Source organism: Phodopus roborovskii, unplaced genomic scaffold (genome assembly GCF_943737965.1).
Source record: "Phodopus roborovskii unplaced genomic scaffold, PHOROB, whole genome shotgun sequence".
Lineage (NCBI taxonomy): Eukaryota > Metazoa > Chordata > Mammalia > Rodentia > Cricetidae > Phodopus > Phodopus roborovskii.
Window position 1 is genome coordinate 33,427,800 of NW_026126517.1, and position 18,065 is coordinate 33,445,864.

General features: G+C 50.8%; 1 protein-coding gene across 1 annotated transcript in view; it reads right to left on the minus strand.

Annotated features, from left to right (window-relative positions):
- The window catches only part of Lingo1 (leucine rich repeat and Ig domain containing 1), a 105,202-nt gene extending 93,213 nt beyond the window's left edge, over positions 1 to 11,989 (minus strand). Inside the window, exon 1 of the mRNA XM_051197523.1 lies at positions 11,969 to 11,989. The gene's annotated coding sequence lies outside the window, so the exon portion shown is untranslated. The remainder of the gene's footprint in view (positions 1 to 11,968) is intronic.
- Between the last annotated feature and the right edge of the window lie 6,076 nt (positions 11,990 to 18,065).

Sequence of the window (18,065 nt, forward strand, 5' to 3'; positions counted from 1 at the left end):
AGTTTTCAAGTCAGTGACTACCTACTTCCTCCACCCTTGGCCAGAGAGCCCCACTCAGCAAGGTGACCGTCCTGTGGTCAAGCTTCTGCCTCTTATCACAGCCTATCTAGGAAGTCTTCAAGATGCCCATGACCTCCCAAATGGCAGATACTAGATTGGTGGTGGGTAGGTTCCTGTGGCCCATAGCTTCAGAATTGAGCTGGGGGGTCAGGTGTCCTTGGGGGCCTCCCTATAGACCACCCTGACTGTGTGGAGTATTGTGGCCAAGCGACCCACCCCACAACACATTAACAGGTTGCTGCAGGATGTCTGGATCACAGGTAGGTCCAGTGGGCTCCACCAGCTTCCTGTCACAGGGCCAAGCAGAACAGAGACTTGTACACTTAGGGGTGCCAGGATTGCCATTGTGCTTGCAGGCTAGCACAGATTTAAGTACAACGTCATGTTTAACCCTCACACCTAAGGGAACAAGGCTCATTTTACAGGTGGAGAAACTGAAGACCATGGCAAGCATAGGCCTGCCACACAGAAAATGATAGGCAGAACCTGCAAACTCTGTTTCTCAGGCTAGCCCCTCAGAGATGGAGTCCGTGCCTGCCAGAGCTGGGAAATCCAGGATTCCAGTGCAGTGTGGACTCTTGTGTTGAACAGCTGGCTTGAAAATTCGTGATCATGGCCAACGGCCTGAGAGTGCCAAACCTGGCAGTGTCCAGCACAGCACAGCCAGGGAATGCCAGAGGCCATCCACCTGCCTGCTCCCCATCCCCACACCCAAGCCTTTGGAGTCCAAGGACAGACCATTCTTCTAACTACAAAGTTCCCCTTGGTTTGCGAGCCTTGGCTAAGTACCAAGATGAAAGCCAGCCACCTCTCAATGGTACTTGTGGGACTCTGCACTGTCACATGACTTCAGCCAGAGCCCAAAAGTACTCACTGAAGCATTATTTCAAGTGTCCATTTGATTCTGAGCTGCTGGTCCTTCGTAAAAGCTCCCAAGGCCTCTACCCTGTCATGGAGTTCCTGACCACACCCATGGCAGTGGATATTTGGGACTAGGAGAAGCCTGCCTCCTCACAGTGCTCACACCATCATGGCAGGCCATAAGCCAAGACTGACTTGGGAAGGAGGAACTCAGGGCCAGAGCAACAGATATCATCTAGGTGGAAGTGACATGGCCTTGTCCTCAGGGAGGAACTGAGATGCACAGACACTGTATGAAAAAGAATGAACAAGCACTGATAGCCACTGAAAATGAACGTAAGACCTTAACATGCAACCAGCAACTACAGAACTCCCAGAAGACAGCAGATCGAGATTTACCAGTTGGATTTGGCGATAACTTGGACATGACACTAAAAGCTGCTACTTGGAAAAGGAAGGAAAGAGCCAGATGTAGTGGATGTTGTGGTTGTGGAGGGCGTGGCAGCCCACAGCTGTAAACCCAGCACTGGGAAGTAGAAGCAGGAGGATCTAGAGTTCAGTTCATCTCCCGAAACATAGCAAGTTCAAGGCCAGTCTGTTACACGAGAACTTCTGAAATCAAACAAACCCAAAGAAACAGAAGTAATGATGGCCAGCCAGATGGCTCAGAGGGTAAAGGTTCTTGCTTTTCTAGCCTGGCAAGCCACGTTCGGCCCCAGGAATTGACAAAAGTGGAAGGAGAACACTGGTCCACAAAACTGTCTTCTGACCTCAACACGAGTACCAAGGTATGTGTGCCCATGACTGCATGCATGCACACACGCACACACACACACACACACACACACACACACACACACACACACACGCACACGCTCTCACATGCACACACACATAATAACACATTACAGTTTTTAAAGTGGTGATGGTGCACACCTTTGATCCCAGCACTGGAAAGGCAGAGGCAGTCTGAATCCCTGAGTTCCAGGACAGCCAAGGCTATACAGAGAAACCCTGTCTTGAAACAAAACACAACAGTGATAGAAGGAGAGTGTTAGCCAAGAGCTGACAAGGACGTGAAATTCAAATCTTGCACATTTTGGTGGGAATATAAATCAGTGCAGGCAGTTGGGGAGTAGCAGAGGGGCTGTGTCTTCAAAAAAAAAAATTAGAGTTATCTAAAGAACCAGTGATCTCCCCTCTGGTTAGAGAGCCAAAAGAATAAAGAGAGGATGTTAAAGAGACATCCACCCACTGGTGTTTACTTGATCCCAAGCACCCACATAAAAGTTGGATGTGGTGGTACTTGACTGCAGCTCCGGGGAGAGGGTGGGCAGGAAGATGAAGCAGTCTGTCAGCCGGCGAGCAGATAAGCAGCGTATGTGCCCATGGGAAGGAATAGTATTCATCTTTTAAAAAGGCAGAAGATCATGTCATATGCCACAATGTGAGGGAATCTTGAAGGCATTAGGCTTCTCCCAAACTAAAGGAGATGAGCCAGTTACAAAAAGGACCAGGCCATCATAAGAAATGGCCCTTTCCCTTTCCAGTCTGCTTGGTTTCAACCCCTATTCCGCCCTTTACAGATGGTTTAACTTCAGGTGAGTTCCTTAACCTCTCTATGCGTCTGTAATAATAGCTCTTGGGGTGTGGTGAGGATTAAACCAATAAATATCTGTGAAATGCTCAGAACAGCACCTGGCACACAGCAGGAGCTTGGAAGCGCTGCTGTTACTGTTGCTATGCCATTGCTGTCCTACTTTACAGGGCTGTTTGGAGGTCTGGTCTTGGCCAAGTGTATGGAGGATGTTCTGAACCCTGGGAAGCCCACCCGCTATGATGCTGATGGTCCGGTGTTTTCACCCCTCTTCCCTAGAAAGGCTGTATCACACACACCCCAGGTGGCACTGGACAGAAGGTGTGGGGGTGTCCACCCACCAAACTTGGAGGGGCTCAGCACCAGTGGGGCAGTAAAGCTGGCTCACCCAGGCCCTGAGGACCTGTGGAGTTGGACACAAAAGGCTAAGCCAGCTCTGGTGTGAGCTTGGAGGCCAGAGCCAGGCTGTGAGGAGTGCAGAGGTTACTGATGAAGGGAGAAAAGAAGCAGAATGGGCTTGGGTCCAGGCTACAGACGGGCAAGTCCAGCTAGGTAGGCAAGACAGAGTTAGGGGCAAGGCAGCTGGGAGCTATGGCCTACCCACATACCCATACCTCTGACCAGATGGCCCCTGCCTGGAAGAGCTTCTTCCTTTCTGGAACAAAACAGAACCCAGAGGGTGCCTGCTCTGCCATTGCTCACCACATCCTGCCTCCCCGTGCTCAAGTGTTATGAGAACCCAGACCCAAAGAGAGTAGCAGGTCTCATGGGCTGGCTGCCCGAAGGATTCAGGCAGCTGTTGGATTAGTCCCAAATGTTGTCCCTGCTCTGGTGGGAGGGGGGGGAGTTGGGCCCGTCCTAATTGATAAACATTGGTTGAGTGGGCAGGCCCCAAATTGTTATAAGAGCCACAGAGATACTTTGTTAAGGGATGCTATGGTAGAAAACGGACTCACAGATACAGGACTCACGGATACAGGACTCACGGATACAGGACAAGGTATAATCAGTTGCAAAGTCCTTCCATTCTGCCCAAGGAAGATGGGAACCAGCCACCTGCTGCTTTGCCCAAGGGCCAATGACTACATCACAAAGCATCACTTAGGCCTCTGTCCAGCTCCAACCAAGGACTCCAGTGCCCTGTCCCCACCCCAAGCTGCAACATAAACCTGCCTCTCCGCAATTTGGGCTGTCAGGGCAGTCAGTAGGGGGGCGCTGGCAATGACATGCAGTGTCCTGTCCCCAGTAGCCCTCCTTCCTAGGAAACTCATTCTTCTCAGGGTCTCTATGCTATTCTCTTTTGGGCAACACAAATGCATAACTCCTATTTCCTTTTTCACCCTGGCCACCAAGAATCCCAGCCTGCATCCGGCTCCACGAGCCCATGCTCTGATGTCTCCATTTTCTCTGTAACAGTCTGTTCTTCTCTACCACAGACTGTGTCTATCTTTGCATCATCACGGTGCACTTGAAAACCTCCACAAATATATCGTGGCATAAAATGGGAATAAATATTATTAACTATGTGGGAAGCGTGGGTAAAGGGCTTACTGCACAAGCATGAGGACCTACGTTTGGATCCCCAGCACCCACGTAAAAGCTGGGTGTGGTGGTACATGCCTATAACTCCAGTACTAGCAGTGGTCACAAAGACAGGTGGATCCTAGGGGGTCTCTGGGCAGCCAGACTCACCAAAATTGAGCTCCAAGTTCTCAATGAGAGATGCTGTCTAAAACAATATGTAGAAAGAGATAGAGGAAGACACCCAGAGTAGACCTCTGGTCTTCACATGTTCACATGAGCAAGTACACCCTCACACATGTACATTTACCCCCCCAAACACACAATTACTAAACATATATGTCAGTCTCCCCCCTCACCCACTGCCGATTCATTGACAGCTGCTGGGTCAGGTAATAGAAAATCTAGGGCTAATATATTGGGCAAGAGTTAGGGTGGATGGAAGGAGGTTATAGCAGGCTCCATGTCCAGTTATACAAAGGAGCCAGGAGGATCCCTGCTCTTACCGTAGGACATTCTATAGCCCTGAAAACATCTCTGACAACTCCAAGATCACCAAGTATATATGACATACACAGCATGTGCACACTCACCTGTGCACACGCTCACAGAGTGCATATAACATATACAGCTGTGTACACTCACCTGTGCACACGCTCACAGAGTGCATGTGACATATACAGCATCATGTGTACACTCACCTGTGCACACGCTCACAGAGTGCATGTGACATATACAGCATCATGTGTACACTCACCTGTGCACACGCTCACAGAGTGCATGTGACATATACAGCATCATGTGTACACTCACCTGTGCACACGCTCACAGAGTGCATGTGACATATACAGCTGTGTACACTCACCTGTGCACATGCTCACAGAGTGCATGTGACATATACAGCATCACGTGTACACTCACCTGTGCACACGCTCTCAGAGTGCATGTGACATATACAGCATCATGTGTACACTCACCTGTGCACACGCTCACAGAGTGCATGTGACATATACAGCATCATGTGTACACTCACCTGTGCACACGCTCACAGAGTGCATGTGACATATACAGCATCACGTGTACACTCACCTGTGCACAATGGGTGAGACTGCAAGGAGGCCTCTCTTAGGCACAGTCCCTCCAACCTTAGGCTTCTAAATTCTAGAAGTGTAAGAAAAAAGCTTCTTTTCTTTCTGAATTACTCTGGAACCATGCCACTAAATGGACTAAGACAACAGTGCCAGCAAGGTGGGGTGTTGCCCTGCCAGAGCTGAGATGGGGCAGTGACTTTGGCACTGGAGGTGAAGAAAGGTTACAAGGGTTCAGAGGAAGAGGCCAGGAAGGGCCTTCATCACTATGAAGAGAGAACAGCAGGTGGGGAGAGGAATGGTGATGTGTGCTACAGAACATGGATAGGAAGGACCATTCTGATGGGATCTCAGAGGAAACAGGGAAGGGGGTTCTGGAACCATGGAAAAGGTACCCTGGCTACAGTAAGGACTTGCACTGTGTCTGTGTCCTAGGACTTTGTGGGTGGTGGGCCTAAGGCCTATGATGTCCAGCAGAAGAAATGAGGGCACCCATGGGCTCAGGGCTCTGCATGATGTCTGCTGGACCATGATGAAGAATGCAGGAAGGAAGAGGTGATGGGAAGAGTGAACTGAGCATCCAGAAGGAGGCAGGAGTAAACCTGAGACTCTTTGACCTGGCAGATGCAGAGTGGGAAAGCACGTTTGGAAGAGGGCACGGAAGGCATGGCCAAGTGACTATATGAGGCTGCTAGGGGCAGGGGAAACCAGCTCCTACAGACGATGGGGACCGCAAAAGTGACATTTCCAGAGAGGCCCTTCAGCAATCACAGTCCTGCACCATTTCAGGACCTGATGACTATCCCAATCATGTCTCCAGGGGACCAAGATATGGTTAAACCTACCATTCCAGAAGGCACAAGACATAGCTTTGGCAATATTCACATAGAATATTAAAGCTGTGGAGACCCAGGCAGAGATCTGTCACAAGGGTAGAGCCCCCAGAGAGCCCCAATTCAGGTAATGCCTACGGAGGAGACAGTGAAGCAGATTCCAGTCAGCCTGGACCAAAGGACCACTAGAGTACAGCCAGCCCTAACATGGAGAAGCCACAGACATGAGACTCCAACTGTGAGGGTGGCTGGGGCAAAGCTATCCAGACAAGGCTGCCTGAAGTTTTGGGGGCCCAAACCCTGTCCCAACACACCATGATGTGGCAAGTGACATCAAAGGACATTACTATCCAGCTTGAAAATGGACACTTGATTTCCCGGTGGCTTTTGGACTCACTCAGTACCAGCTGCTTCTTTATGTTCATTTCTCCTTTTGGTGATGTAGTGTCTATTGGAGGCCTGGCCCTTACCATGCTTTGCAAGTGAGTCGCTTGCTCTTCCCAGGGATGGGAGATACTGCCTCAAGATGGACTGTTCTCTGTCTTGTCCATATCTGACACAAGGGACACTCCGGTATCTGGACGTGATACTGGAACAAGTTGGAGTTCTTGGGATGGAGGTGGCATACTGTTCATATAAGAAAAAGCATGGATTTGGGGAGCCAGACGGGAATGCTGTGACTTGGATGGGTCCCCAAAGTACCCATGTTGGCAACGATCCCCAAAGCAACAGTGTGGAATCGGAGCCTTTGAGAGTTGTCATAGTCATGAGCACATGCCTTTCTGGATCGCTCTGTTGGGTGACACAGCAGAAGATCCCATCTCGGGTGTATGTGTTGTTTTTACTCTAGAAATTAAATCCAGATGGTAGGCAAGTAATCTATCCCTGAATTGTATCTCCAGTCTCCAAGCCCCTTCAGTTTTGACATCCTAGCCTCCAGAACTATAGAAAATAGATTTTTTTTTTCTTTTTTGGTGCTGAGGATTAACCTAGGGCTCTTGTACATGATAAACAAGCACTCATCGACTGATCTGTATCCACAGACCTTTCAATATAATTTTATATTGAGACAACAAGTTGCCCCGGCTGACCTGTACTCAGTCAGTCTTTCAACTCATGGTCCTCCTGCCTCAGCTTCTAAACAGATATGATTACTGGCCCGTGCTAACAGGCTCAACTACATCTCTTTCTTGATAAATATATAACCTAGCCCCAGACTAAGGAGAGGGCTCAATGTGGAAAGGATTTGCTATGCAAGCATCGGACCTGACTTTGGGTCCAAGGTACCCATGAAAGGCCAGACATGGTGTTTGTAACTCCACGAGGAGATCCCAGGAGTCTGGTAACTAGTTAGCCCAGCCAAAATAGCTCCAGGTTCAGTGAGAAGCCAGTCAAAAACAAAACAACAAACAAAAAACGTAGAGTAGTCAAGGGATTGACCTGGCATTGACCTCTGGATTCCACATGTATAGAGTGCACATACCTACACAGACACCACAGACAGACGACAGACAGAGGCACACATTACCCAGTCTCTGGCATTCTGTCATTGCTCCTCTAAGCTCACTAACAATCTTCTAGCAGCCCTGCAAACTCAATACTAGTGCCATTCTCCCTTTTAGATGCAGAAATGGAGGCAGAGACTTCAAATCCTACACCTGAGGGCACACAATGCCTACATGGGAGCTGGGCTTTACAGCAAGGCGGCAGGGCAGGCTCTTAGCAGCTACCCACCTCACCTTGGTGGTTTGAACAGCAGGAAGAACAGAATGCCCCTGCATCTCTTCACAAAGCAGAGACAGACCCTGCCTCTCCCTGTTTTCACAGCCTGGCTCCCCTTTCTCTCTAGCTGCAGAGGCAGTCCCCAGGCCTGGAGGAGAGTGGGACACATACACTCTAATTGTAGCAGTGGAAGGAGATACTATGGAGTAGTGGGTCAAGAGGATGAGTGCAGAAAAGCCTGGGTCTCTCCTGGCCTCAGTTTGCACATCTGCAACATGGGTCAGAAAGGGCCTGTGGCAGGGGAGCTAACATAATGGGTGTCCAGGGCCTCTCTGGGTCATGGTTACAGCAGAAATGGAAAAGGTGGCTGGGGTGAGGTCTTCTCCTGTCGGACACTCCAGGGACTGTCCAGAGGACAAAACCAGACCCCCTCCCCCACCCAGGTCAGCTGTGTGACTTTGGGCCAGTCACTCTACCCCTCTGGTCTGAATTTCCTCTGCTTCAGAATTAAGATGACAGGAGAAAGATGCTTCACCACACTTGCCATACACTGCTATAACTTTTATTATCCTCCAGCAGCTTCCTGTCTCTCCAGAGTATCCTTCCCTCCTGGGAGATAGGTGGTGATGGCCTGGGCAGAGTAAAGGAGCAGGTACAGGGAGAGCACAAGGACCCAGGTACCAGGTTAGGCTGTGGGAGCTGTGCCCGGGGCTCACACTGCAGAAGATAGAAGAAAGTTGCCCACTGCTCAGTACTTCTGAGAAGGAAGAGCATCTCTCTCTCTCTCTCTCTCTCTCTCTCTCTCTCTCTCTCACACACACACACACACACACACACACACACACACACACACACAGAGGTCCATCCCCAACTATGCAGGTCCCTATCTGGGACACCTAGAGCCAGAAATGAAAGTTGTATTTGTTCCTGGGCCCCTGAAGTGAGTGGCTTTCACAGGGTGGCTTCATGCTCTTTACCCCTGGAGTCAGAACCTTCCCCATATGGCGCCCCCACTACGCATGTGGGAAACCCTCACCACATGAGGAACAAATGATGCGTGAAGATCCCGGGCTGGGTGGGATGTGAAATGTGTCATTCCTCCCTCTTCTCCCTCCTGGATGGGTCAGACCCCTCAGCCCCCGTCAGTATCACCAGGGACACCGCTCTGTACCCAGGAAAAGGAGTCTCTTCATCTTGCCATCAGACTCCACCCTTTTGTGTCACCTCTACCTTGTTGGTTGAGGACATCTGTCTCTTAAAAAACAAGTGCTGTCCAACCTTACACCATGGAACTCTTGCCTAGCAGTGCTCATGGAAGTTTCCTAGCAGCTTACATCAAGAGGAAGGCAGAGAGGCACGAGTCACCTTCCCACTCAAACTATGGTACCCAAGGTGATGACCACACATCTCTCACTCCTTCCTGAACTGACCCCGATGCCCACCTATTGAAGGGAGCCATTGCCACCAATGCTGGTAGTGACAGCAGCTCTGTTGCAGACACCCAGACAACAGAAGACTTCTTGTGCAACACTGATGCACAAAGACTCTCCGAAACACACCCAAGGTCACCCAGCTTCTGAGTGGCGACAGGACGAAGCCAGGTAGTCAGTCAGGCCTGGAGCCTGAGGGCTTCCCTCTGGGCTGTGCAGTTCAGGTACCCACCCCCCATCCTCCCAGACCTTGGAAAAGCCCAGCACTGGATGTCTGTCAGGAAAGGACAATGGGGTCTCCCTGCTGGGATGGGCGAATTGAGGTAAAAACCAAAAAAAGAAAACAGCATTTGAAGCAGACACAGAATAAGCTTTTAAAGCTAAAAATGTAGCACACTGGCCTGACACCCTCCTCCGCTGCTCTGTTCCTGTTCAAGAAGGGAATGTGACTCCACCTCAGGTCAGTAGCTCAGACCCACACAAAGAATCAGGCCAGGAGAGCCATGTGGCAAGGACGGGGTCAGGAGTGCCAGTGACCCTACTGGCTGAATGTCCTATCACCTCCCGGGCTCAGCTGTCTGAACCTTCACACTCTGGTCCCCTCAGACAGGTGTCCGTCCACCTGTGGAACCTGTGTGGCTTTACCAAGGCGGAGCACTGTCCAACCCTTGCACAGCCTTGACTGCAGAGCGAAGCCACACACCCTGTATGCCCTACGCTTTTCTTCCTGCCCTGACTAATGTTAACATAACCGCCCCGGCTTTCCATAGTACCTCTTCCCAGGCTTCCTCAGCCCACTCCCATACACATGCTCACTTGGGCACTGTCCAACATGCAGTCTTCTCTATATCAAAGGTCTCTTGGGGCCGGCCCACTAACTGCTCCGAAGCCATGCCCAGCAGTGCTGACAGCCCTATAGACTTGAGCCCACCCTCCCCTGTTTCCTTGCCCCACACAATATTCATGCTTCCAAATGCCACATGTCTGTGGGCTCCTCATGTGACCTCCCTACCCATTTCCAATCTTCCTCATAAATGGTGACCACTGCCAGCCTCACCTGGGACAAGTACCAATAGCTTAAGGTCACCCAACGAAGCAGGGCCGAGGCTGTTCATCCACCCTAGGAGGGGACACCAAGGGTGACTTATCCAAAATGGCCTATCAGAGTAGGCACACTACAGCAGGAGGGGCTGGCAGGGTCCAAATGCAGAGGAGGGACAAGCAGGTCACATCCATGAAGGACAGAAGTGCCCTGCTGGCTATGGCCTGGTCCCTTGTGCATCTCCACTCTCTCTGGGATCTGACAGCCCCAATGCTCACACACCCCGTGGCTCCAAGCCATGGGCAGACCCTGGGTCCAGGAGTGGGGACCCAGGCCGCAGCCTGCCTCACCACAGGGTTCCCTCCCTACCCACAGCTTTGGCTCCCCCACCTATAAGAAGGGAACAAACTGCTCCTTCCTGAGATTGTTGTTGCTAAGACGAATGAGCTAATTAAAGTCTGGAAAGGTTTCTTGAAGACTTAAAAAGAGGTGATTGAGCATGCAAATTAGTAACAATCACTGCCCCTCCTCCAGGCAGGCAGCCTGGATCCCTCTACAGCCACAGTGAAAGGCCTCGGCAGGGGGCTCAGCTTTCCCTGACCCTCAGGTCATCACTCTCTCCCCACACCTCAGTTGCTTAGCAACTGGTGTGTGTTTTACTGTTTATTGAGCACCAACTGTGTGCATGGTCTTCTCTACACAGAGTAACACCCAAGGGGATTAATTTTCAGAAGTCTCCTTTGACCCACCAGAAAATGGAGGAGGGAGGTCACAGAGAGGTGTGAAACCTGGCCCCAGCTTATGACCTTAGTCACCTCTGCCAGGCTTGGGAGTTAGCATACTCCATAGCCTCTCCTGCTGGCTCACCATGTGGAGGGGAGACTGACTCAGCAGACACACTCAGGCTCTGATAGGAAATTAAAATCCAAAGTCTGCAGGAGTGTCCTGGGGGTCCAGACAGGGACTCGGCAAAGTGTCTGCCTTGAGTCTGCTGATTCTGCCTCAACCCAGACCAGCAGGACTGGTGACAAAAAAATGGAACCCTCAAAGTGCTTACTGATCTCAGCATCCCCACACACACCACAACACATACACACACACACACACAAACACACACACACACATCACACCACACACACACACACCACACCACATATACACACACACAAACACACACCACACACACACACACACAAACACACACACACCACACCACATATACACACACACAAACACACACCACACACACACACACCACACACACACAAACACACACACACCACAACACATACATACACACACACACAAACACACACACACACCACAACACATACATACACACACACACACAAACACACACACACCACAACACATACATACACACACACACACAAACACACACACACACCACACACACACACACACCACACCACACACACACCACACACACACAAACACACACACCACACACAAACACACACACACACCACACACACAAACACACACACCACACACAAACACACACACACACCACACCACACACACACACACACACACACACAGCCAGGGTCTGATGGCCGGACAAGTGCCAGCCCCGACTTCCTCACCTGGCTTACTCTCAGCTGCTGGCTCGCACAGCTCTGCTCTCTCCTTAAAAGAGAGGCCTCACTGCTGGCTGGTGTCCTGATTTCCAAAGGGCCCTGATTACCCATAACCCTGCCCTCAGTAGACTATGAGCCACTTCCCACCCCCTAAGCTGACCCCCAAACTTTGCCCTCTTCTTCAAACAGGGCAACAGAGGGCTGAGGGCTCACCTCTCTCAGGCCTCACTCCAGGCTCACAGCTCCTCAGCAGACTCCTGCAGAGAAACACCAGGGAAGAGATGAGTGGACACCCAGACCTACCCTGAATTCTGCCTCACCCAAGCCCTTGTTTAGCCTGAACTTCCTATGCCCCAGGGCAGAAGAGGCAGGAGGATAGACTGAACAGTCTCCAAGCCCATTTCACGAGTAAAAAAGTATCAGGTCACAACTGCTGGTGACTGGGATCTGAGGGCTTGCTCAGGCTAGCCCAGGCTCTACCTGTGCCCTGAGATATGTGAACTAGACCAGGAGAGCAGCCCCCACCACACCCCAGCTCACCAGGCTACCCAGCAGCAAGGACAGTTGTCTGGTGCCTGAACACAAAGGGCTGAGCTTCAAATTCCCTTTCAAGGCCAGATGTGGACATGGACCAAAGGGGCCCAGGAGAGCTGACCGGAATAGAGCCTTAAGGCCTGCTTATGCCTGATGGTCTGACCCAATTCAGCTTGTCACTGGCTCAGCCTGTGACTCTGGGCTGGCCCTTTACCCATCAATAGAAACAGGTACATCCAACACAGTTTGCTGCCACCCTTGGAGTTTCTGAGCACAGGTCCTGGTGGGCCTGAGAATCTGCATTTCAAGCAGGCTCCTCTGGGTGCTGGTACTGCCAACTGGGGTTCAATTTGGAAAATTTCTATTTTTGAACACATACTTAGTTGTACATAACCAGAACATATACCTGCAAAGTATATAGTCTAGGCTCAAGAAGTTCATAGGCTAAGAGCACACACACACACACATGCATGCAAACACAAGCACTCACATCTAACTCAAAACAGTCATAGGGGTGTGCTTTCCAAACACAGTAGATGGCTCTGGACTGGTGCAGTCCTAGAAGACTTCCAGAAGGAAGCCAGGTGGTAATAGTGAACACCTTTAATCCCAGCACTGGGGAGGCAGAGGCAGGCAGAGCTCTGAGTTCAAGGCCACCCTGGGCTACAGAGTGATTTCCAGGACAGCCAGGGCTACACAGAGAAATTCTGTCTCAAAGCAATCAACAAAAAACCCAAAAATCTAAATTTCCATTATTACAGAGTATTGTTTCATTAATCAATTGCAAAAGACAAACTCCTGTTCTAGACAAACTCCTGTTCTAGACCACTTCAGAGATACTGAGTACCCTCTGGGATATACTTGCTCCTGTAGAGAAGTGCACACACACACTGAGTCTACACTGGAGTACACAGCTCTGTGTTCTTCACAGTGAATTATGGATCTTTCCATGCTGTCACAGAACATCGGGTGTTACTCATACTCACTCAGCACCTACTGTGCACCACACAGCAGGCTGAGAGCTCCACGTGTTAACCCTGCCGGTCTTCATAGCATATTTTTGACATGATACCTCTCAGTCCATTCTCTAGAACAGAGCTTCTAATACAATGCATGGTTACCCCTTTGGGGGTTGCTTGTCTATCAGATATTTACATTATGATTCCTAACAGTAGTAAAATTATGTGTATGAAGTAGCAAGTAAATAATTTTATGCTGGGGGTCACCACAACACAAGATGCTTTATTAAAGAGTCTCAGTGTCAGGAAGGTTGAGAACCACTGCTCTAGAGGATACTGGTATGCTGAATGGTGGCCAGTGAGCTGCCCAAGGGTTTCTGGTAAGAGAGCAAGCAGATACTGCTAAGGGGCCTTTAGTGCCACACATGCTACACTGTGCTCCTCCACAAGGGGGCACATCCTCTCCAGATGAGCAGGAACTCCAAGGATGTATGCCTGGAGAGATCCACCTTTTTGTTTCAAACATTATTCATTGAGTGGTGGGTGTGTGGGGAATCCTGCATCCTTGTGTGCATATGTAAGAACTTTTCTAGACAAGTTCTCAAGGGGTCGGTCAAAGGATACACACTCTAAATTTTTCTACTTGTTGCCAAAACACCCTCCAAAAACTTATTTGTGCTGATAAACTGCTATCTAATTCCCCATGAGAGAATTATTTAAGATTAGTTCTAGCTGGGTGCACACCTTTAATCCCAGCACTTGGTAGGCAGAGGCGGGCGGATCTCTGTGAGTTCAAGGCCAGCCTGGTCTACAGAGCAAGTTCCAGGACAACCAGAGCTATACAGTGAGACTCTTATTCATGGAGAGCCAGTGACATCTGAGATGACATCTCCATTTTTCAGAGAGAGAGAGAAAAAAAACAAAACTACAAATCAGAGAGATTAAAATGAAAGTGTTGCATGGAAGGGAGACTTGGAAGGAGGGAAGGAGAGGGGGAGGGAGGAAGGGAGGGAGGGAGGGAGAAAGAAGACTCAGCTCTCCCAGTCTTCAGTGCAGTTCTGGCTAGTACCTTGCAGCCTTCTCTGGAGCTAGGCTCCAGTCCCTTCCACTCCACAAGACAGTCGTATCAAGACGTCCAGAAAGCTGTTTGACAAGACCAATGGCCATGCTCTATGCCCTGGCCCCCAAGATTTGGATGGCATCTGATGAGCTGATGACTTCTTCCATGTGGAAACACTTATCTCTGGCCTTCCAGGACCAGCCTTCTCTGACTCTCCAAACATCGGACGCCACAGTGTCCATGGGCCCTTTTCCCTCTCCTTGGCTAGTGTCACAGATCTGGGCTTTACACACAGCTCTGCCTCCAGCTCCCTCATGCTAGCTCCAGACTCCTGAGCACAACTCCAGAGCTAGAAGCCAATTTGTCATCTCTACTTACTCTGCTAACAGCTCTGTCCAACACAGAACACTTCATTTTTAACCCAAAATTACATCTCCCACCACCTTGACTCTTCTTTATCCCACACGCCCACACCAGCCACTATTAATGTTTTCCTCAAACACACCCAGGCCCTGACTACTCAGCCGCCTTCTGGCCCATTCTGCCCTCACCTGCTGGAATTGGGCACCTCACACAGACAACAATTCAAACCAGCAGAGCGAAGCCACAGCCTGCCATGCTGTCCCACAAAAGCATCCTCCTCCTAAAGCCTCTGGGGCCTGCTCCACTCTCAGAACTCCCATTCCCACCTCCATGGCCTCTGTCCCCCTCAGCTGAGACAGCCTCAGGCTGCAGACATCTTATTCCTCCTGGTGCAAAGCCCCTCCCTCAGATGGAGTCTCTCTTCTCCCCTCAGGCCTTGAGTTAAATACCTGGACACGACAGCCACTCACCTTCATAGCATTTACCCACCTGACATTGTCCTGCTTGTGTGTGTGTCCCTGTCCCTTGTCTGTCCCCTTCTTAACATAGACCATAGGCACCTTGTTTGCCTCTGAATATCTTTGTGTACTGTGTGCTCCCAAGTGAATGCTCAGGAACTATTTGTTGAGTGAGTGAATGAATGAATGAATGGATAGATGAATAAATACATTAGCGGAGCCAGCTCTGTGATTTTATTCTCTGAAGAAGAAATCTCCTGTGGGAAAGAGTCAGAGGGCACACTCATAGCAGGACACTGTGACATAAACTGAGCAACGGTTGCCAGCAGGTACCATTGGGGCTTTGCAGCATCCCTGGGATGCCACACTCAGCAGCCCCAACCAAGGGGCGTGTGGGGCATTCACACCTGCCAACCCACCCCACTCAGGAGGGAGCCTTGGGGCAGCCGGCAGCTGAGCAAGGCTGGCGGGGGGCCAGCATGCCTGCCAACAGCTGGCGCTGCTGCCAGGCAGCCGGGTAATCGTGTTAGCCAGCGGAAATTGGTCCAGGGAGTTTTTTTCCTTCGCCTCCCATTTTCTTTCTCTTCCCTTCCCCCTTGGAGCTGCAAGACTCAGAAGATTGATCTTCGCCTGAAACGGAGGAGATAACTCGATATAATGAACTCCACTGTCCCTCTTGCTGTTTGGAGCTTTTAAAAAATTTAACAGGGCTGGGGACAAAGGGGGGAAAAGCTGTTCTCTGGGCTCTCTGGAAGCCCCCAGCCCTGCTCTAGGCCCCTCCCCCAGCTTGGCTTCGGCCTCCTTTCCTCTCTGCTCCCTCCCCTGGGATGCCTTCATGGAAAAAGGTTAAAAATATCCCCTTTCTCTTGCAGGTTTGAAAAAAATAATTTTGGTGAGGTCAGGACTGGGTCCGGGTCCGCCAATGACCCTGCTTCCCCCAGCCTCCAGCCTCATGGCCGACTCCACTCCCCAGAGTCACCAGCCTGCCTAGGGGTGGCAAGTTGGCTCAGTCCATTGCTCTTCAGCAGCCCAACCGCCCACTGAGGCAATGGCAGCTGTGTGGCTTTTGTTCCTACAAACAGCTCTTTAAAGAGCTGCCTAATGACACAGAGGAGCCCAGCTCACTGTACCCGGTCACGGTGCACACCTCACCAGGACCCCCTCAGCCCTCAGCCCTACCTCTTCCTGCCTGGCAGCTCCTCAGCTGGTGTCCTACCCGTTTCACATAGCTGTTTAGTATATTCCTACTCTGTGCCAAGCATTGGGACAGGAGCTGGGACCACCAAGCCCTGAGATCCCTGACCTAAAGTCCTGTGACAAAGGCAACTGTCACTCAATGAATGACCAGACTGGTAAGAGCTTTACAGGAATGGCCAGGGAGCCCCAGTGTATGACAGTAATCAAGGAAGGCCTCCCTGTGGAAGTGTCCTTATACTAAGAGCCCGGGGACAATGAGACTCCCAGGCTGGGAAGGAACAGGGCTCCGATGTTATGGGGAACATGCAACTCAATGGGGCCCCTCACCTGGTGGATCCCACCTGGAGATCCACAATTTAGTTAGTACCCAAAGCCTCACCTCACATGCCCTCTACCTGCCAGGCCTTGTTAAACCCAGTGCACCTCTCATGATACAGCTCAATGCTTCTTTGGTAGCCCTCATCTCAGTGACTGCCTGGAAACTTCTCTGGTTCTTGGACTCTGAGGACCAGCTTAATCTCTGGCACCCTTGGATCCAGAATATAGGAGAAACAAAGGGCTGTGGGCCCAGGAAAACCCCCAACTCCCCTTCCCGGATGTTCTCATCCCAGGCTCCTGAAATACCACAAACAGCAGGTCTGGTCACCCAGGAAGGTCTGTGGCCTGTGCTCCCCAGGGCCTCCTGCTGGCAGTAAGAACCAAATAATCTAACTTTGTGGTTCTACAAGCAAGCACCTTCCTACCTTAGCTTCCCTGAGCAGCCTCCTGGGGACCAAAGGCACCAGGGGGACCTGAAGGTGCAAGGGCCAGGGCAAATCAGTCCTGCTCTGCTTCGGGGAGCAGAAGCTCCAGCCTCCATGCAGACCTGGAAAACTTGGCAAGACCTCAGCAGAAACAGAGACCATGGGGCCTGAAGGTTCAGAGGAAGGGACAGTGCAGATGAGGCAGAGGCAGAGAGAGGTTTGGGCCCTATGTTAGGCAGAAAGTGCTATGGTATACCTGTCAGTAGGGCCACCTGCCCTCTGAGTGGCTCTCTGGGGTGGGCACCTATATCTCCCTTCACAGAAGAGGAAACTGAGACTTGAGTTAGAACAACTAACCCAAGGACCCATGGTGAGTTGCTCATGGTGGAGACAGAATAGAACCCAAGTCTGTGTGAAGGCAAAGCTGCTAAGCACTGTAGCCAAACAGGACATAGAAACCACACCATTCCCAGCTAGAAAACCTCAAATTCTGAACTTGTATTCAGTCTGTGAGATATGATGAAGTCCCAACATAGTCAGGGAAAATTAATCCCAAGGATGCCACCCTGTTGAAGAAGACAGGGACTTGAAGGTTTACCTTTGGCAGAGACTGGAGGAAAGCTGGCCACCAAAGAGCAAGGAACTGCCTTGGTGGCTGAGTGCAGCCAGCCCTGGCAGCTTCCACACAAGGAGTCCCTAGCTGCCAGCTCATCCTATGAACCCCACAGGTTCACAAGTGAGCCTGGGGCATAGAAGGGGCTAGAGGAAGGCCTTAAAGGGCATATGAGTAGGGCCAGAGCCTCCTTTAACTGTATGAAAGAGATGGAACCCACGGGAAGGTAAGAGAGATGAATGAGCACTTAACCTGGCCAGAGGGAGCATTGTGGAGCATCCAGCCTCAGCTGCCTGCACAGCCCATCTCCCAGCTAGCTTGGAGGAGAGGCAGGGTTCCCTCTCCCTCTAGTCTCCTCCCTTCCTCATCCTGTCCTCTCTCTC